Source organism: Dermacentor andersoni, chromosome 10 (assembly GCF_023375885.2).
Source record: "Dermacentor andersoni chromosome 10, qqDerAnde1_hic_scaffold, whole genome shotgun sequence".
Classification (NCBI taxonomy): Eukaryota; Metazoa; Arthropoda; class Arachnida; order Ixodida; family Ixodidae; genus Dermacentor; species Dermacentor andersoni.
In genome coordinates, this window is record NC_092823.1 from 134,237,560 (window position 1) to 134,260,199 (window position 22,640).

The 22,640-nt window shown below is 44.4% G+C and overlaps 1 long non-coding RNA gene across 1 annotated transcript in view; it reads left to right on the top strand.

The window, feature by feature from the left end:
- LOC129388127 (uncharacterized) overlaps positions 1-18,865 on the top strand; it is a 59,844-nt gene extending 40,979 nt beyond the window's left edge. Inside the window, exons 3-4 of the long non-coding RNA XR_008615155.2 lie at positions 18,117-18,196; positions 18,744-18,865. This is a non-coding gene — a long non-coding RNA (uncharacterized lncRNA). The remainder of the gene's footprint in view (positions 1-18,116; positions 18,197-18,743) is intronic.
- The last annotated feature ends 3,775 nt before the right edge of the window (positions 18,866-22,640 follow it).

Consider the following 22,640-nt stretch of genomic DNA (forward strand, 5'->3'; position numbering starts at 1 on the left):
TTTAACAGAGCATAAAATGTGTACACGACGAGAATACAAAGCAAAAGTGGAGAAACACAAAAATGATTACAGAATGACGGAACACACAACAGATAGGAGAGTTTTTTGTTCAGTTATTGAAATTCCTCTGCAACTCCTTTCAGGAAAATATTAAAGTTAGGCATGAAGATATCCAGGCACCCTGAATGGGCGTTATATGTCGCCTGCACTCTAGATAGAGGGTGACAAAAATCGGAAGCATGAATGGCGCGCTCTTTCCTTGTGCCTTTCTGCGGAATGTAAAAGCGCACATTAGAAAGCAAGTGCGAGTTTTTTCCACGTATTAATTTGTGGAGAAAAACAAAATCCGATTTGTTGCGTCTACAGGTTAGGGCAGGTAACGTGAATGTCTGTGTTAGCCCTATAGAGGTGGAGGTGACAGAATCGATGCCTAAATATAGATCTCAAGATTTTTTTGCACACTTTCGAGAAGTTCACAATTGAACCAACGAGTGCCGCCTCAAACGACAGAGGTGTACTCAAGAACTGGAAGCCATGCGCTCCTATAGTATGAGCTTATAAATGGCCCAGGCTGTTTGACTCTATAGTTTTATACCCTGCATGGTGAGGAGGTTTAATACTTCAAAAAAAGAAAGAAAAAAAAAGGCGCAGGAGCTATAGAGGCGGCGACGTCACCTTCAATTTCCACCAGCACCTCGCTGTGACGTCATGCATGTTGACGGCGTATGCACGTGCCTATTTAACAGCTTATATCATCGAAGATGGGCTCGCACTTTATAGAGGAGCCAGATACTAAACTTAGCACGTCTCGAGAGTTTTTAGTGCGCTGCGATGACCCCGAATTCTGGGAGAGAAAAGGAAAACGTACTGGGAAATCTGCGTCGTCAAAATGAGAACCTGGCTTGGGGTTGCGGCGCGAAACCTAAAACGCACAAGTTTGGCCATCGCGTCAAATTCTCCTAAGTAATCTCGTACCGCATAAAATTAATGAACATATAGTTTTGAAAGGGCCCTCTATATGGGCCTAAACTGATTTAGGGTCCCTTCACGGGGCTATCGCCGTGCCTTCAACAAGGGCTTTCCGGACGAAGCGTGCACGCGTTCTGCGAGCTCTGGCTGCGTGCCGGGTCCGGGGGGCCGAGAGCGTCATCCCGTTCCGGAGCCGTGTTATACTTGCGGTCGCGATGTGAAAGAGCTCGTTGGTCGCTCGCGCGGCCGCTTATTCGGCGCGCTGATCGATGCACAAAAGGCAGCCACGGGGATCGTCAATTGCGCGCACAAAGCGCGTCCGCCTCGGCGCGGTGTCCCCCCACTTCGTGGTTGACGCGAGGCCGAAGCACAGCAGCGACGCAGGAGAGCGGCCGCGCAACCACCGCGCGCGCGCCACTCCCGTCGTGAGAGGGGCGGGCGGCCTACGCCGAAGCGCCGTCCTCGGCCGCGCTGCATGGCAGCGTGCGCGTTGGTGGCACCGTACAAAGTTTGCCGCATCAAACTCTGGCGCCAGTGTCTATGGGAGCCGCAAGCGTTGCGGTTCACTAAACGTTAGTGAACTGCAATGGGTTGTACGTGCGCGTCCTTCCCTTCGTACGTCTCTTCTTGCGCCCCAAAACAACGTTTAGCAAACCCCGCAAACTTGCTCGAGAAGAGCTGCTATTGAGCTTATTGGATCTGGAGGACAATCCCACCGCTGTCCACCAGTTCTTGGATTTTGCCGTTGAGTGCGGGAGTTGGCCGACGTTGAGGAGGATTTTGAGATGAAACTGGAGGCTTATTTAGATTATTTACAGTAAAAACATGAAGTAATTAACAGTCATAATGTCACTGATGGCCGGCAATAAATAGGCCGCTGCGGCCTGTGGCAAGAAGAACGAAAAAAATGAATTAATGAAGGAATGCTTCTCTCGGCTCCCTGTCTCTTGCTTTTAACCCCTTCGATGTCTCGGGGTCATGTCATTTTTTTGACCAATCGTCGAGCCCGCTCAGGTGTCGTCATTTTCCTCCAATGGTAGGCGCCCGTGCAAGTGCCGTCACAATCGGCGGATGGGGGTTGTTTTCGAGCGACCTTTCAGAACTGCAAAACAACATCGCTCGGGACCCAGATTACCTGGAACCGTGCCAGGCTCCCGTTGTACTTTCGGAAGAGTCAAGCAGTGCGACAATAGCTCCACGTGCGGCGCAAGAGCGGGGGTCGCCAACTTGTCTGGACGTGCTGCGCCTCGGGAACGTGTTAGATGCGCCTCTGCGCACCTTAATTGGGTGCGACGGTGATTGGATGTGGTCTGGTGAACTCTTGTGATGCCAGGAAAAGGGTCCGTACGTAACAAGCTATACTGCGGTTCATCCATCGTAACGTAGAAACGAAGGCTACGTGTGTTTGCCTAAACTTCGTCTTATATACCTGGCTTCGAGCGACTGTCATTTTGCAAAATTATTATTTTTCCTCAAGATATTGCTTTTCAATGCAGCAAAGGTTATTATTACTGTTATTAAAATTTTATCGTTTATTGGATACTCGAAGTTTTGCCCTTGTACGACCGGCCTTTGGATGACGTTGTGCACGACGTCATCCCTACGTCACAGTGGTAACTGACTATCACGCCCGCTGTTGGTTTTCCTCTTAAGAAGACTCGTCTGGACGCCCGGGCTTTTCCCGTACGCAACAAGACTACAACATACGCTACCATTCAGGCCGTAAGCACACTGATGCTAACGCTCTGTCACGCTCTCCGCTGCCAGACGACACTGGTTCAACCTACACCTCTGAGGCAGTGTCCTCGGTCGACATCGACACCTTCGCCACAGAACAGCGCAAAGATCATTATTGGGTCGCCTCTCTTTTTGGATCTCCTTTCCTGCATCTCCAGTTTCCTGCGTCGCCAAGCCACCCTTTTCGCCGTTCGGGATAACTCTTAACTAAAACAAGGGGCGCCTTGTTTTACCTACAGGACTTTGCAACAGCCGCTTCAGTGGCCCGCTCATGCCTTCGACCGTGTGGGAATTGACCTGCACACGAGCCGCTTCCGCTAACACCCGCTGGCAAACGATGGGTCATCACCGCAGTTCACCGTCTGACATGGTATGCTGCAACCACCGCTTTACATGCAGCCACCGCCAGTGACGTCGCATCCTTTATGCTCCACGCTTCAATCTTCATCATGGTCCACCTCGGGAACTGCGAAACCCTGCTTGCTGAATGCCGCGTTGTTCACCGAACCACCACAGCGTACCATGCTCAAACTATATAATGGGCTTACGGAACGTTTTAAACGAACCCTTGGTGACAACATGCTCGTCATGTACGTTTCATCGTATCATACGAGTCATCATTATCCCGTACGCGTATAATACGGCTACGCTAATGTTCCTCCTACTTTCTCCTTTAGGGTCGCAAGCCTTTCGGTGCCATCGATGCTGATTTACCTTATCTACCAGACTCGTCACAATGTGATCCCGGTTCGGCCGTAGCCAGATAAGCCGAGGAAAACCATAATCTAGCCCGTAACTCCACCTCCGACGATCAACAACGGCAGAAATACATTTCTGATAGCGACAATGTCATACCGAACTTCGCTCCCGACACACTTGTCTGGTTGCCCGGCCGTGCCTTTATTTTATTGTATGGTACTTAGGCAATGTCGCTTTTAGCTGGCGCCGGCTACTTCTTTTCAAGTGGAGATTACAAAAAATAATGAAGTTAAGCACATTAAAACTAAAAGTCAACTCCAAATCATAATAACAGAAAGTGCAGTCACATAAGCACTGATTTCACACTAAAACTGAAAGTCAACTCAGAAACACAGCAACGCGAAGTACAGTCACATATAGGTGCACTAAAGTAAACACAAAGTCCGGTCACATAACTTGACTAAAATAAGGGCACAGAAGAAAGCAAGGATTAGATTCAAATGAAGGTATATCCAGGCATTGAATTGGCCAAAGTCGGGTGAAAAAAATCCCATAGAATGAGATTATCAAATTTAAACACTCTACTCAATAGTTTTCGAAAACATTATAATTTATTGGCTTCTAGCAACCTTTCAACGGCCAGTAACGCTTGCCTTTGCAACGGCTATGTTCGCCATGGACCTAAGATCTTCCTGAGTCTAATGTCACCAAATCACGTACTAAGCGTTGTCTTCGTGTGTCGTGTCGCGGACATTCTATCAGAATATTCTGCACATCCTCATCCGCGTGGCCACAAGTGCATTAAGGACTATTAGCTCAAATAATTGTACCACGCCTGGACATTCCACAAAACTTCTCTAAAAGTATGACAGACCGTGCATACTGCATCGTCGAACGCATCTCGCCGGTCAACTTTGTCATATAGATTTATAGAGCCACTCACACAGACAACCGGCATGCGCCGCCGGGGACGGCATATATATATATATATATATATATACATATATTGTACACGACCGCCGCCTGGAATGGTAATATTGACCCGCACGTCTCCACGTCATAAGTCATGATTATAATTAAGGAGATGAGCGCACAGACAAGTTCAACCAAAGTGTCGATTCGATGCCTGCACTGCAGCCACTGAGCCAGCCAATGCGTGGAGCGATTGTGATCCGCTCGGGCTTCCAACTGTTCTTGCTCTGCTTCCGCTTGACAGTTTGCTTACTCTTCACGGTACACCTGCTGAACTGTTGAATGCGTCCCTTGAGAAACGCTATATTTTGTCTAACATTATCAATTCGCACAGTCAAAAAAGTCGTTTGAAGCCCAGAAGGGTGAAGCTTAGGCACATCCGGGTACTATACTAACCATCGTTGCCACCATAGTTGCCGTTATGGTGGCTAGACAACATAGTTGTCATGCTAGCTGAACCGCCATGCATGCTTGCGACGCCCGTAGACACTAGCGCCAGAGTTTCCCCTGGTGATCATTGTAGGAAACTCTTTTACACTGCGTTGCACTATAGGCGTTTAGCCCCCGTGCACTCTGCCCACAGTGTATGGCTTCCGGCTTACGCCGGAAGTCGGCAAAGTGCAAGATGGCTAAATGCTTATAGTGCAGCGCAGTGTAAAACAGCGTGTATGCGCACAGCTCAGTAACCGCGCGCATGTCAAGACTACAATGGCCAGTCCCCTCCACCGCCCCATGTGCGCCTGTCGATTATCCTCAAGGTCAAACCTGCCGAGCGGTGTCGAGTAACAGGGGCTGCCAATCCCACTCGGATACCGCGCCCCCCTCTTCCCCCAACATTTCCCATGCTATATAATTTTACTGTCCCATATAAAAAAACACCTATACGAGGACATCGAAATAACAACAAAGCTAAGCAAAAAGAACCGGTCAGGCAACAAGGACCCCCTCTAACGTTATAAGGAAAGAGGGCCTTAAAAGTCACCTCGAACACGGGAGACGGACGGTGCATGTTTTCTTTCTTCTCGTTGAGACCATTGCGGGAGCGCTACTTTCCAGGGGAAAGAAAGAAAGAAAGAAAGAAAGAAAGAAAGAAAGAAAGAAAGAAAGAAAGAAATCATGTATCGTTTTTGTTCTGTAACTTTTTTTTTCTACATGCCTGTTTGGCAGGGCTTTGGGATTTCGTTCTTCGCAGGGTGTCGTCGGGGCTTCAGCGCTGACCCCGCGAGCTATGCCATGTGCAGATCTGGGAGTCTCTGAGCGGAGGTACAGAGCCCGCTGTTATATTTAGTTATTTATTTTTTTATTTCTTTCCCTGCATGTAATGCTCCCTGCTTGCCGATGCGTTTAGAAAGACGTGTCAGCACCCTCCGCACAAGCGCTTTTAGCGTGGGGTAATGTCACATTGGAACCACTGGCTGCAAACGAGAGTGTCTGATGCGTATATATTTAAAGTCATGGAAGCATCACACGTTGGCTTGTCCACCAACAGTTCAGCTTTTCAATGCTGCACACTCGTTTCGTGCGGTTTGTCGCATTGCGCCGCGAACTTTATAGGAGCTCTCTACCTCAATCTCTTGTATTTGCTTGCGCTACCACACATAAATGAAACGTGAACGGTAAAATTCATTCACACACAAGGAAACTATACAAGTCGATTAGATATCTGAACCAGAGTATATATGAAACATTGATGTTGCACCCGTCGAACTTTGGGGGAGTACCGGGGTAAGTTCGAGTGCACGCCTTGAAGAAAAGAGCAAATATTCATCATCATTAACCAATTTTATGCATACACTGCAGGATGAAGACCTCTACCAGTGATCTCGAATTAAAAACGCCCTGTGTCCGCTAACTCCATCCTGTGCCTGCAAATTTTCTCGCTTATATCCCACCCCCTAATTCTCTGCCGTCCACGACTGCGCTTCGCTTCTCTTGGCAGCCATTCTGTAACTCTAATGGACCTCCGGTTATCTGCCCTACGCATTACGTGGTCTGTCCATGGTTCCACTTTTCCCTCTCAATGTTAACTATAAAATATCGACCCTCCCCGTTAGCTCGCTAATCCACACGCCGTTTTCTAACTCTTGACGTCACGCCTAAGATTTTTTAATCCATCGCTAGTCGCACGGGACTTTCGAACACACGCTTTTATATATATATATATATATATATATATATATATATATGCCTTTCAACCGATTTTATGTGTTCAGGATTTACGTACGAAATTATTTGTTGTTGTGCAATACAGAGCTCTTCGCGGGGAATTTGATATAACGTATGTGTGTATATATATATATATATATATATATATATATATATATATATATGTGTGTGTGTGTGTGTGTGTGTGTGTGTGTGTGTTTTCATATCTCTGGACACGCACAGGCCACCAATGGAAACTGACCCTGGCAACGTTTAAAACCCGAACTCTCTCGAGTAAAGCTAACATAGCAGGACTATTTGAGGAACTATTAGGTATTGTTTGGGATATCATTGCCTTAGTGAGGTTAGAAGAGCTGGTGAGGCTTATGCAGTGCTGATAAACGTCCACGTCATCTGCTATAGAGGACTTCCAGATAAGAAGCGGTACGAAGTAGGATTCTTAATCCATAAAGATATAGCGTACAATATTCACAAATTATACAGCATTAATAAGAGGGTAGCAGTAGTCGTAATATATGTTAATAATAGGTATAGATCAAAGGTAGTACAAGCCTACGCTACAACCTACAGTCATGATGATGAAGAAATAGATCAGTTTAATGAAGATGTTGAATTAGTGATGAGAAAAGTGCAAACTCACTATACTGTGGTAATGAGCGACTTCAGTGGAAAAGTGGAGAATAAGCAGGCTGGTGAACAAACAATTGGCAACTATAGCTATACGGCGTCAATTCTAGGAACACACGAGAAGAGATGTTGGTAGAATTCGCGGAAAGGAATAAGCAGCGAATAATGAACACCCTCTTAATGAAGCGTAGGAACAAGAAGTGGACCTGGAAAAGCCTTAATAGTGAAACGAGAAATGAAATTTATTTAATACTTCTTGCCGATCCCTGCACATTGCAAGATGTAGAAGTGTTAGGTAGGCTAAAGTGCAGTAATCATAGGCTAGTGATGCCTAGAATTCACCTCTATTTGAAGAGAGAAATAGTAAAATTGGTCAAGAAGAAACACACCAACCTAGACGCAGTAAGAGTAAAAGCAGACAAATTCAGGCTGGTACTTGCAAACAAATATGCAGCCTTAGAACAGAGAGATGAAGATGACATAGATGTAATTAATGAAGCCGTAACTAGGCTGGCTTCAGAAGCAGCAGTTGAAGTGGGAGGTAATGCTCCAAGGCAACCAGTAGCCAAGCTCTCACAAGTAACAAATAACCTAATAAAGAAACGACAAAGAATAAAAGTGTCCACCTCAAGAGATCAGATAGAATTCGCGGAACTGTCAAAACTGATCAACAAGGAGAAAATAAGGGATATTCGAAATTATAAGGTGAGAAAGACTGAGAAAGCAGTAAAAAATGGACGCGCAGCCTGAAATCAGTGAGAAGAAAACTTGGCATCGGACAAACCAAGATGTATGCACTGAAATATAAGCAAGGTAATATCATAAGTAATCTCAAAGATATAGTAAAAGCAGCGGAAGAACTATATACTGAACTGTACAGTACTCAGAGCAGCCACGTTACCTCCATTCGAAGTAGTAATGAGCAGGTTACAGAGGCTCCTTCTATACCTAGCGATGAGGTTAGAAGAGCCTTGCAAGACATGAAACGGAGAAAAGCGGAGGAGAAGATGAAATAACAGCGATTTAATCAAAGATGGAGGAGACATAATGCTTGAAAAGCTGGCCGCCCTTTATACGAACTGTCTATCGACTACAAGGGCTCCAGGGAACTGGAAGAATGCCAACATTATACTAATTCACAAAAATGGAGATCTTAAAGAATTGAAGAATTATAGGCCAATTAGCTTACTTCCAGAATTATATAAAATATTCACCAAGATAATCTCCAATAGTATAAAAGCTACACTGGACTTCAGCCAACCAAGGGAGCAGGCTGGCTTCAGGGAAGTATACTCTACAATGGATCACATCCATGTCATCAATCAGGTAATCGAGAAATCTCCAGACTAAAATCAGCCTCTCTATATGGCTTTCATAGATTTTTGATTCAGTAAAGGTACCAGCGGTCATATAGACACTACGTAATCAAGGAGTACAAGACGCTTACGTAAATATCTTGCAGAATATCTACACATATTCCACAGCTACCTTAACTGTCAACAAAAAAAGTAGGAAGATACCTATAAATAAAAGGGTCAAACAAGGAGACACAATCTCTCCAATGCTATTCACTGCGTGCTTGGAAGAAGTACATATTCAAGCTATTAAACTGGGAAGGCCTAGGAGTAAGGATCGACGGCGAATATCTCAGCAACTTTCTGTTTGCAGATGGCATTGTCCTGTTCAGCAACAGTGGGGACGAGTTACAACAAATGATTGAGGACCTAAACACAGAGCGTGTAAGACTGGGGTTGAAAATTAATATGAAGAAGACAAAGATAATGATCAATATCTGGGCAAGGGAACAAGAGTTCAGGATTGCCAGTCAGCCTCTAGACTCTGTGAAGGAGCACGTTTACCTAGCTCAATTACTCGCTGGTGACCCTGATCACGAGAAGGAAATTTGCAGAATAAAAATGGATTGGAGCACATTCGGCAGACATTGTCAGATCCTGACTGCATGGAAGCTTACCATTATCATTAAAAAGAAAGGCGTACAATCAATGCATTTTACCGGTGCTGACAATGAGGCAGAAACTTGGAGACTGACAAAGAATCTCGTAAACAAGTTACTGACCGTGCAAAGAGCGATGGAACGAATAACGTTAGACGTAACTTTAGGCAACAAGAAGAGAGCGGTGTACATCAGAGAGCAAACAGGGATAGCCGATACTCTAACTGACATTAAGAGAAAGAAATGGAGCTGCAGCAGGTCATGTAATGCGTAGGTTAGATAACCGTTGGACCATTAGGGTTATAGAATGGATACCAAGAGAAGGGAAGCGCGGTCGAGGACGGGAGAAGACTAGGTGGGGCTATGAATTCATGAAATTCGCGAGTGCTATATAGTTGGAACCGGTTGGCGCAGGACAGGGGTAATTGGAGATCGCAGGGAGAGGCCTTCGTCCTGCAGTGGGCATAAAATAGGCTGCTGCTGTTGCTGCTGTTGCTGCTGCTGATGATGATCTGTACCTGTGAAATTCTCTTGTCACATACTTCTGTGCGCCCAAGGCTTTCAGAAAATTACATAGTTTTCAGCTACGTCTTTTGTCATCGCACGTATAGGCTGAGGCCCGTTTTCGTCCTCTATAAATTTTTTGTAAGGCCCTGATGGTAAGCGTGTTACCAATGCGGCAAGAAAACAACCTTAAGGGTTTAAACATTTTTAGTGTTCCAACAAAGCGTCCAAAGTATATGCTGTCGATGACTTGGCCTCAACTGTGGGCCGTTGTGATGCTGATAATGACCTGCTTCTATCGCAGGAGTCCTGCATGTGTCTTTTCCAGTACCGTGATCTGCATACTCCCCGAAAAAAAAACAACAGCGCAGCCTTTCCGTACCGATAATGAAATGGTGGTTAGAATACTTTGGCATATCAGAAGTGATAATTGACTCGGTGTTCACGGACTTCTCACTCAAGCAGTATGTGACGAAGTGGCTTGAATTCCTCGAAAACTCAGTGCTTTCCACGAGAATGACAGCGAGAAGGGCAGAGAGAGAGAGAGAGAGAGAGTAAAAGGCAGGGAGGTTAACGAGAAAAAAACGTCCAGTTTGCCACCGTGCACGTGGAAAAGGGAAAATGAGTTTAAAGATATAGCGATGGAGGAAGCTGGGCATATATATATATACAGAGTGTCCCAGCTAACTTGGACCAAGATATTGAAAAAAACCTATGCGTTCTACAGAACAGAATTCGCGTGGATGTTGTTAGCGTTTATCTAAACTTACAGTACCATTTCCTTGCTCGTCTTTCGTTTTTTGAGTAATTAGCGGAGATGAATTAATTAACTTTTTAAATATAGCTTGAAACTTTCAGGCGTCAATAGGAAAGTTGTGCAGCTCTACAAATATTGCCCAACCCAGGCACTTCCAACGAGATAGACTTAGCGTGGCCGTTTTTATTCGGGAAAAACGAAAGCCCGCGGAGTTTAAAAAATACCACGTGATAGCGCGCTCAACAGGGGGACGATAGCATGTACCGATAATAATTTGTAGGTACGAAGAACTGCACAATACGAATGATCAAGTGATGTTAACGATGGATCAATATAGGCTTTGATGGGCAGCTATATATCAGGACACCTCCTCCGCGTTTGCCTGAACGATCCTACCTAAAGCTGTCAAAGTCAGGGAATTAATTAAATACTGTGTTAGCGACGGTTGAATGCAGCCATGTTTCTCTTAATGAGTACGAGAAGCTTGCGCCCGGAGGAACCAATGAGGCTGCAAAGTGCATCGCGTTTGGGCAGCAAGCTTCTTATGCTAGTGTAAACAAATGATACACGGATGCTTTTTGGTTTTGCAGCAGCACGTGATGGTATAGCTATGTGAAGTTGATACGGACCTACGTGAGCGTTATCGTACTTGTAAGTTCTGTTCTCCATTATTAGCTTATCGTATGGAAGTTTAAAAGATTTCTGCTGGGCCTTGCCGAACTCGATTTGTTGTTTACTGCATGCCGAGTGTTAGTTGAGTAGTCTTCTGATATGCTGTGGTTGGACCATCTTAGTTGTTTAGCATTTGAAAGAATATTTTGTTTCACTTTGAAATGTCCTAATCTGAAAATTATGGGTCTGCTTCCATTTGTGCACTATTTGCCAATTCTATCAACGCGTTCGATATCTAAGGGGCCTAACTTGATGTTAAGCTTATAGAATCATAAAGTTCCACAATTTTGTTTTCTGATTCATGCCACGTTTCCCGCTCAGTGTCGGCTATGTCAAAAAAGACAAGGTTAGAACGGCGAGCTCTATCTTCTGAATCGTCAAGTCGTGATCATATGTCAGAAATCACTTTTGTGTTCTCATCAACAACTGTCTTGACGCAACTCACTTCGGTGTTCAGTGCAGTTGTGGAGGAAACGCCGTCTTCAGTTTTTGTCAGTCGCCTCTTTACGTCGTCAAAAATTTTATCGTTCTGCGATAGTTTGGTTTGAATTGATTTCATTTCGTTTAGGAGAGACGCCTGACCTGACCTTATTTGCTCCAAGGCTGCAACTATGTCGCAGGTTGTCTGTGTTTAATTGGAACGGGTGTTGGGGACGGGATTTGATTATGCATCGCCAGAGAATGCGAAAAGTTGCACGATGATAAACGTGCAGTCGCGAACAATGGTAACGCAGCAGCCGGGACTTGGAAGCGCTCTCAAAGCGGCCCAGCGGGGATGACGCGCATAAATAGCATAATGGGTTGTTGTTACCTGTAAGACTGAATGGCGTCAAGAGTGCCGCCAAGCCCACTGATGGGAGCGAGGGGTTGACGTGGTCGTGCGTGAGGGCTTTCTTCCTCCACGAGCGAGGATCACTTGGTGTGTGTGCTGACGCGTCGGCTGGTGCAGGGAAGCAGCGAAACGATTAACACGGTAGGTTCAAGGGCAGTGCGGCGCAGTAGCCATCGGCGCTTGTTTCGGTTTTGGGGCACTGGGCGGTAGACGAGGTCGGCCCGCCTACTATATAGCGCGGTGAACGTAGGGCCAGCCTATATCTCGAGCGTCTGTCCAGCTCCATTTTTTTTTCTTCATGTCAATTAGAATATTGGCTGTCTCAGTTTGCTCACTCATCCACACCGCTCTCGTCCTGTCTCTTAACGTTACGCCTGATATTTTTCGTTCCATCGCTCTTTGCGCGGTCCTTAACTGGTTCTCGAGCTTATTTGTCCACCTCCATGTAATGCGTACGATGGATAAGCGGTGGACTGTTCGAGTTACAGAATGGGTGCCAAGAGAAGGGCAGCGCAGTCGAGAACGGCAGGGAACTGGGTGGGATGACGAAATTAGAAATTTCCAGGCACAAGTTGGAATCAGTTGGCGCAGGACAGGGGTAATTGGAGATCGCAGGGAGAAGTGCAGAGAAGTGAAGAGAAGTGCTTTGTCCCCTGCAGTGGACAAAAAAATAGGTTGCTGCTGCTGATGATGATGAAACCTCGAGCGACGGCATACAGCAGGCTGCAGGCGTGCGGCGGTGGATAGCGTTGTCTCGGGAGTGATATTTCCTGGCACACGATTCAGGAGGCTCCGCCAGGCAGGTGCATCCCGCAAACCAACACACCGTAACGCGGGCGTGCCTGCTGTGTTCGTGGTAGGTCGTGGTTCGTGGTAATGGAACGGGATATTATAGGTTCTTATATACGATATATACTACACTACGCTCTGCTATACTATACTATACTATACTATAGTATACTATACTATACTATACTATACTATACTATACTATACTATACTATACTATACTATACTATACTATAATACAAGTACTTATACTATAACAATACATATTGTACAATTGTACAACAATTGTGGCATCCTATAAGTACTTAAACATGCGCAGCTCAGAACAAATACCTCAATGTATAGTGCCGTTTGTACGAGGTCACTCACATTTCTTTCGCAGAAACGCAGGGGCTGCCTTTAAGCAAGTGCCGCCATTGCTCTGCACCTATACTCGCCAGCATTCGTTCGAAGCTTGGCTCGTGCCCTACAAATTAGTGTGTGCCCAGGTCGCAAGCCGAGCCCCACTCGCAACAGTTTGTTTCTGTTACGTGGCTGCGTTGTCCCACACCCCGCGTCGTGTCTATATCTGGCAAAGATCATCCGCGCAGGGCGTCTGTGTACATATGCCGCCGCACAAGTGTCAAGGCGCGCAGCGCGGAACGTTGACGAAAGCCAAAAGAAGTCGTCGCCCTCCTGTCTGACTTCTTGGCGCCTTCACCCCGCCACCCACCCCTCTCCATCTGTGTCGTCTCCATCTATATATATGTTCGGCTAATAGACGCATGTGGCGCACTCAACAATATAACACGCACACACAACCAGTCATTCGTCAGCGATATGCGGTTACCAAATGAAAACACGCGCGCCTTTCTCGAGGGCACCGCCTGCAACCTTCCCGTCGACTATCGAGGAGCGGCGCAAGGACGGCGGCGACTCAAGAATTGTGGCGCCATTGGGAGGAGACTGTCGGGAGATATGTACAGCGTGGTCTGTTCCTCTATTGTGTCACCGCCCTCGATTTGACATACAACGACAATCAATGTCCCGTGCACTGAGGCGACTAGACGATTGTACACTGATCGTGTACAGACACTAGAGAGAGAGAGAGAGAGAGAAATAGCTTTTTATTTAAAACCAGAGAGGTTTGCCGACGCAGAAGTATTCGCCTACATGCTACTCTGCAAGAGAAGTATAGAGGGGAGAGAAAGGCTTAGAAGGAGGGCAGAACAAAGTGAAAAAATAAATAGGGTAACACCACTTGAAATTTTCATTTCGCTTTTGAGCGCTGTATACTTGTCCGAATATATGACTCGTTCTGACTTGATTGCTGGTTTTTTGTGCGATGTATGCATAGTGCGAATAACAACTAGTGTTTTGAAAGGAAGTTAATTGATAGAACGTAATCAAACCAGAAGTCTAGTGCTTGGTGTTGCTTTGATGGAGGGTGCTAGGGGCCTAATATGCGCCTTAGTGTCAGAGGACCTACACGGATTGCTGCCATATTTATCCTGTGAATGGCTCTTTCATCACTCTATGCTCTACAGTCTAATCGAATATGTGCGAGCGATTCCACAGAACCACAGTTGTCGCAGAGGGGGTTGTAGTCTGACCACGGCGATATAAGAGACTGTTTGTATGTACATATACGCCACGTTAAATTGTACGTGTACAGCCGATGGTACAGTGTGCCTAAGTGCCGTCTTGGAAGCCTCAATTGATGTTCAGGGTCAATATAGCACAAAAATTCGTAGTCTCCGGGGAAGAAGACCAGGCTTTATTCCGCTCCTTAAGAATATACCGCTTTGCAAGTGCCGATTTCTCGGTTACTGCGAAAAATACCTGCCCTGAATTATTGTGGTTATGGCCTTTATACGAATCACCTCATGCAATTTTTCATTGCCTGATATGCCGCAGTGCGATGGAATCCACTGGAAGCTTATCCGATGACTATGCTAAGTGGTATTAGTATGTATTGTCGTTAACGGCCAGGAGGTTGTTCGAGTTAGCTTCTGTGCAGACTTTGCTCAGGTACCTCCGAGTCCGTAAGACATCGGAATCATCTTAACATGATCCAATGTCGCGGAAGCTAAATGCGGCAATACGTATACCAGATCACTTCTTTGATCGCACGAAACTTGGCTAATGTCGCTGTTATTTCACGTCGATTAGGTAATATTTTTTCTGTGTATGGCATACAAACAAACCGCAAGATGAGTTTTGAGTCACTCATGAGCCATCAGCGAAGGTATTTGTCGTGTTCGAGTATTCCTGCCTTATAACATAACCCAATGCTGCTTGTAGAATAGCTGCTCTGGCAAAACTTTTTTGGGATCTATATAGATAAGCTGTCGTATGCGTAGAGACGAATCGGCCATGGCATACATCCATCTTAGGCACATACTTCATGTAAAAAAAAGCACCGCCGCAACAATAAATTCAGGATTTGGTCATGGCGTTGGCAGCATTCAGCACGCAATCCCCACGCAAATATGAGAAATAATACCCCCACAAGCGCTACTGAAACACCGTCCCGCGGATACTCGGCCCAGAAGGCAATGAATTAAGGCACTTTTGTGCTCTTTGAAAACGACTGGCTATAGTGCTGGCGCCTTTGACTGCGTGGGGCTGTTTGCGCGCGCGCATACATTCACCGCCTTATTCTCTGTATCACAGTAGTTCTATTCGCCATTCAATCCCCCAGCGTAGCGCAGCCGACCAGACGTTTTCTGGTCCCTAACATGCGGCCTCTCACTTTGCTGCAGCGCTCTATAGCTGCAAGTGCAGGCTTTGTCAATGCACTGTGTATAGGTGTATGGAAAGACGGCACCGGGAAGTTGTGTGCACGCTCACATGCGCGACAAAGAAGAGGCACAGCGTCTTATCCGGTATGCTCACATTAAATGTCAAAAGTGTTTGAAAGTGCTATTAATAGATTACAAAATTTCTCAAATAAGTACACCATCATAAATGGTGCCCAGTTTGGCTTTCAAAAAGGTAACTACACCGAGCTTGCATTACTCGATATAAAAAATGAGATACTAAATAATTTCCAGGGAAAATTATACACGCTCGGGCTGTTTGTAGATTTCTGTAAAGCATTCGACACAATGTGTCATAGATTTCTAAAAGAAATACTTAGTAATTACGGCGTCCGCGGTATAGCCAATAAGTTACTACAAAACTACTTTACAGACCGTTACCAATATGTAGTTATTAATTAGGAGACATCCTCGCGTACTAAGTTTAACAGAGATGCCCCACAAGGATCTATACTGGTCCATTGTTATTCATAATTTACGTAAATGATCTGTGCCGCATTCCGAATTCTCCTAAATTAATTATATATGCCGATGACTCAAATATTTTTTTTTGTTGGCGCTTTAATGTCTGACCTTGAAGGGAGTGAGAACACATACCTATCTAAGTAAGCTGTCTTGTTGGCTTAAAATAAACAAGTTGGAGCTAAACGCGAGTAAAACTAAATACATGTTGCGTCCACCTGTCGATAAGCCACGGAATCTAAGCTTAAATGTTTCCTTCGAGGGCCACACGCTGCAGCAAGTTAAGGTTCAGAAATTTCTGGGCCTGTGGTTCCAGGAAGACCTGTCCTGGAATGAACATATAAATAAATAAGCTATCGAATAAATTAAAAGTGTCGGATGTATGTACAGATTAAGTCCGTTAATTATTACCACTTTGGCTCAAGAAAGCGTTATATTATACACTATTATATTCAGTTACTGCGCGTTGATCTGGAGCACAACGACAGCACATAATTATACCACATTGCTCACTTTACAAAAAAAAAAAAAGGTACTGCGAATATTTGAGGGATATGGTCACCCACAAGATCTCAGTACATGCCGCTTTTTTCAAAACATTTCGTATTGCAAGCTAACCAAGTCTATTATCACAAATTGTTGTTGTATATCCGAAACGATAACCTATACCCCATGTACAGTTCTGCTCAATATGTCCAATACCGCCTCCGTACACAAAGTATGAGAACACCCAAAATTAGAACTACCTATGGTCGGCAGCACATTCAACACCAAATACCTCGTCTACTCAATAAACTTGACTACGTTTTAAACCTAAATAAAAAAAAATATTCTAAAAATAGGTTTAAACAAATTCTTCTAGAAAACTCTATTGAATATGTTTAAAGTGCAGTTTTTGTGTCGAATAACATCTCCATGTCTGGAATTTTTATCTTGCTCAATATTCACAGTGTTCTTTATTTTTTTTTTGTTGCTGCTTGTGAAGATATATCTAGTCGATTTGCTTCTCTTCTTCGCACTGTGTTAATATTTTTATAGTTTTTATGCGTTGCATATTGCAATCACTCAGTTCAGCCCTTGGGCGCGGCCCGGCAGCCACCATTGACCTTTAGCGCAACCACGTGACGTGACGTCACGACAGCCGGAGGAAAAGCTGGGCCCCAACTGGCGCGGTCGCGCGCGGCCGCAGCCACCACCTGACTCCCGCTCCTCCCAACTCCCAAATATGCAACGCATTCTTGGCTTAACCAAGCTAAGCCTGGCCATTTTTTTGTATCTATAAAGACAATTTAAATTGTAAAATGATTACCTGATTTTAAATATTGTATATTGCTCCTGTTTTCCTATTTGTTTGAAGTATGCGTGCCGCATTGTATCTCGGAGCAAAAGCCTCCGTCATGATGTATAGCCTTTTGCGTTTGCTTCGATTTCTGTTGATGTACAGAATTAAAAATAAATCAAATCAAATCAAATGAAATCAAATTTACTCATTGTATCAGCAGTACTTCCACGTGCATACAGACGGTTCATGTTATGAAAATTCCTCGGCTTCAGCACTCGTCATTCCACATTTGGCGCTAGAGCAAACATTCAAATTATTCCGAGAAACATTTTTCATCATGGCAGAACTTGTTGCAATGCTGTGCGCCTCGCGTACATAAAACCAGTAAAAAAATCGCCAAAGAATTGTTATTTCTGGCGATTCGCAAGCCACTCTCGTGTTACTGAAAAGCAATAAGAAAAATGCAAAGCTTCGAACACTTTACTATTGTATGAGACGCTCGAAGAACACATAAAAGCAAGTGCAATGAATCACGTAATTGCATTTCGGTGGATACCCGGGATACCCGGGCACTGCAATATTCGTGGTAACACTGCAACTGACGCAGCTGCGAATCGGGCGTACAATAACATAGAGGCAATTAATCTCCCTCTTTTGCGCATTCAAGTCCGTCTGTTCCTGAGACAGATACCCTGTCGTCTCAGCACCACTATACCTGGTTTGACCAGCAATCTCAAAAGTCGGAGTTATACTTTGTAGAGCCATGTATAAGTCTATCAATTCCGTCAAATATGAGAGAAAACAGAAAATTCAAAACATTAGTGCACCGCCTGAGTCTTGGTACTGCACTCACGCGACCTATAGAGAAGATAAAACGTGCCTCTACTCTGCAGTGTTCTTGTGGCCATCCGAAGGAAGATGTGCATCATGTCCTCTTCGAGTGCACTCACATCTGATTCACCACGAAGGCACTGCAAGTAGACTTGTTGCTTTTAGAAAGACCATTCACTCTAAAAAATATATATGTACTTGGTCCATGGCCAACAGCGGGCCTTCAGAAAAGAGCACTTGCTTTGAAAAAGTTTTTCGAAGATACAAACATTTTAGGGAAATATTAAGTTTCAGTTTATCCTAATAAGCTATATGAGTGTAATATATAAATGTGTTCAAAATTGATTTATGAGGTGATCGTGTTTCTTACGCTTTGTGCAATTACTTGTGTTCTGTGTTTTATGCATTCTAAAGCATTTGGCTTTATATATGCGTATGTGTAGTGAAGTAATGTAAAAAGGTGCGCGAGTTGGACAGTATGCATACTTATTTATCAGCGCGACCACGCGCTCGTCCTGCGTCGTTCTAACTCTGTGTATTCCGTTGTTTTCGCGCTGACTAATCAGTACGTGTACTGAGCTCACGCACAAAACTTTGCGATTCAAGTACTGTTGCACTGTATAGCTTTTATATACCTGGCGTTCTACTGAATGCCTTATTTTGTGGCATTATTCACTCTTTTTGTGCAGGTTTGCTTCCTCTGCTAATTGACAAGGAGTAGCCGGTGCCGCCATGGAGACGCCAACCTCTCCTATCAGACATTCCATTAATAATAAACAAAGAAGGACAGCTGTTAACGGCTGCAAGGGAATTCTCGGCAGTAATACATTTCCACAAGTTGCTAAAGCGCATCTTGTTGACACGCAAACAGGACGGTAAACGCGGGACACACACAAAGAACGAAAAACATACGACACCACCGACAAAGTGCTCGTTCACCTCCGCGTGGGCAATTATTGCAATCGCAGACATTTCATGTGCGTAAGTTCACATTGAAAATGTGCAGTTAGAGTCACGGCCAGCTACAGTCATTGTGCGCTTGATATTAGATACGCGAATACTTGCCGCCATGGCCAATGGGCGCGGGACTTGATTGACGTATTCACACTGTCGAATCGAGACTGTTGTCGAGCAAGGAAAGGACTTGGAGAGCCGACACATGGACATATGACCAAAGGCCGTACCCAATTAGGGTAGCCATTAGCCAAGGAGGCTCTTACGGAGGAGTCATAAGAGTGATGAGTTGCAATAACTGGAGAGCGCCGCAGAGATTGTGGAGAGTCTAAAACAACACAATAAGTAATTGTCAAGTCTCAACAAACGTCCTCTGCTAAAGAGGACTACCATATAAGGAGCACTTCGGAGTGGGATTCCTAATCCATAAGGACTTAGTGGGCAACATTGACGAATTCTACAGCATTAATGAGAGGGTATAGCAGTAGTCGTAATAAAGCTGCACAGGAGGTATAGAATAACGGTAGTACAAACCCACGCTCCAAGCTTCAGTCATGATGATGAAGAAATAGAACAGTTTTATGGTGACATGAAGAATGTTGAATTAGCGATGCGAAAAGTGCAAGCTCACTATATTGTATTTATGGGCGACTTCAATGCACAAGAGGAGAAAAAGCAGGCTGGTGAACACGGAACTGGCAACTACGACGTCGATTCTAGGAACAGTCGAGGAGAGATGTTGGTAGAATTCGTGGAAAGGAATAAGCTGCGAATAATGAACGCCTTCTTCAGGAAGCGTTGGAGCAAAAAGTGGACCTGGAAAAGCCCTAATGGTGAAACAAGAAATGAAATTGATTTCATACTTTCTGCCTATCCAAGCATAGCGCAGTATGTAGAAGTGTTGCGCAGGGTAAAGTGCAGTGATCATAGGTTGGTGAGTGCTAGGACTCACCTCAATTTGAAGGGAGAAAGAGTAAAATTGGTCAGGAAGGAACAGGCCAACCTAGACGCAGTAAGGGTAAAAGCAAACCAATTCAGGCTGGAACTCGCAAACAAATATGCAGCCTTAGAATAGAGCGATGAAAATGACATAGAGGCAATGAATGAAACCGCAACTAGGCTCGCTTGCAGAAGCAGCAATTGAAGTGGTAGGTAAGGTACCAAGGCACTCAGTATAGGTATGGAGGAGGAGGACAAATAGACGGAAAGACAAGGAGGTTAGCCAGTTATCAGACCGGCTGGCTACCCAGTGCTGGGGAAAGGAGGTAAGGGGAATAAAAGATAATAGAAAAGAGATATTAAAAAATAACAAGTAACCAAGTACCTAATAAAGAAATGACAAAGAATGAAAGTGTCCAACTCAAGAAATCAGATAGAATTCGCGGAACTGTGAAAACTAATCAACAAAGAGAAAATAAGGGTTATTCGAAATTATAAGGTGAGAAAGACTGAGAAAGCAGTAGAATATGGACGCAGCCTGAAATCTGTGAGAAGGAAACTTGGCATCGGACAAACCAAGATGTATGCGCTGAAAGATAAGGATGGTAATATAAGCAATCTCAAAGATATAGTAAAAGCAGCGGAACAGCTATATACTCACCTGTACACTACCCAAAGCTGCCACGATACCTGCATTCGAAGTAGTAATGAACAGGTTACAGAAGCTCCTTCTATAACTATAAATAGTGATGAAGTTAGAAGGGCCTTGCAAGACATGAAACGGGGAAAAGCGGCAGGAGAAGATGGACTGCCAGTCGATTTAATCAAAGATCTAGGAGTCATAATGCTTCGAAACCTAGAAGCCCTTTATATGAACTTTTTATCGACTTCAATGGACCCAGAGAACTGGAAGAATGCCAACATTATACTAATCCACAAATAGGGAGACATTAAAGAATTGAAAAAACATAATAGGCCCACTAGCTTACTTCCAGTATGATATAAAATATTCACCAATATAACCTCCAATAGAATAAGGGAAACACTGGACTTTAGTCAACCAAGCGAACAGGCAGGTTTCAGGAAGTTATACTCTACAATGGATCACATCCATGTGATCAATCAGGTAATCGAGAAATCCGCAGAGTAGAATCAGCCTCTCTATGGCTTTCATAAATTTCGAAAGAGGCATTTGATTTAATAGAGATACCAGCAGTCATAGAGGCATTACGTAATCAATGATTACAGGACGCTTACGTAAATATCTTGGAAACTATCTACAGAGATTACACAGTAACCTTAACTCTCCACAAGAAAAGTAAGGAGATACCTATAAAGAAAGGGGTCAGACAAGGAGGCATAATCTCTCCAATGTTATTGACTGCGTGCTTTGAAGAAGTATTCAAGCTATTAAGCTGGGAAGGCTTAGGAGTAAGGATCAACGGCGAATATCTCAGCAACCTTCGATTTGCAGGTGACATCGGCTTGTTCAGTAACACTGGGGACGAGATAAAACAAATGACTGAGGACCTTAACAGAGAGAGTATAGGAGTGGGGTTGAAGATTAATATAAAGGTCAGTCAGCCTCTAGTGTCTGTGAAGGTGTACGTTTACCTAGGTCAATTACTCAGAGTAGCGTGATCATGAGAATGAAATTTACAAAAGAATAAAAATGGATTGGAGCACATTCGGCAGGCATTGTCAGGTCCTGACTGGAAGCTCACCATTATCATTAAAAAGAAAGATCTACAATCAATGCATTCTACCGGTGCTGACATATGAGGCAGAAACTTGGAGAATGACAAAGAAGCTCGAAAACAAGTTAAGGACCGCGCAAACAGCGATGGAACGAAGAATGTCAGGCGTAACGTTAAGAGACAGGAAGAGAGCGGTGTTCATCAGAGAGCAAACAGGAATAGCCGATACTCTAATTGACATTACGGGAAAGAAATGGAGCTGCAGCAGGTCATGTAATGCGTAGGTTAGATAACCGCTGGACCGTTAGGGTTACAGAATGGATACCAAGAGAAAGGAAGCGCGGTCGAGGACGGGAGAAGTCTAGGTGGGGCGATGAATTTATGAAATTCGCGGGTGCTATATAGTTGGAATCGGTTGGCGCAGGACAGGGGTAATTGAAGTTCGCACGGAGAGGCCTTCGTCCTGCAGTGGACATAAAATAGGCTGCTGCTGATGATGATGATGACAAAGAAACCTTTCACAGCCCCGGTGGAAAAATTTTCAAGTGTGTGGGCTGATCGGGAAAATCACAATAAATTAACAAAAGTATTAGCGGCCCACGGGAATTCCGTCGAAAAAGAATGAAATGAATTTTTAGACCTAGCGTTATAAGGAAAATAAAGTCTGAGCTGAAGCTTTGCACATACAGGGTGTTTCAGCGAACACTTTCAATTTTTTTTAATTGTCTGTGGCAGATAGCGCAATTCTAGTTCATTAGCTGGTCTACTCGAAGAGGCGGGCATTGCTTCCACATGAAATTGAAATGCATAATTGAATAATTAATAAAAGTTATTGATTAAGTTTTAACTAATGGCCTTATCGTACATCTTGCAATTTACAAATTCTAGCGGCTGAGACTGCAAGGCATATTCATTTGAAAAGAATTGTGTGGATAACACCATTTAAGAGAGATGCGCCGTCAAACTTGCAGTAAAAATGCACTGTCGTTCCACTTA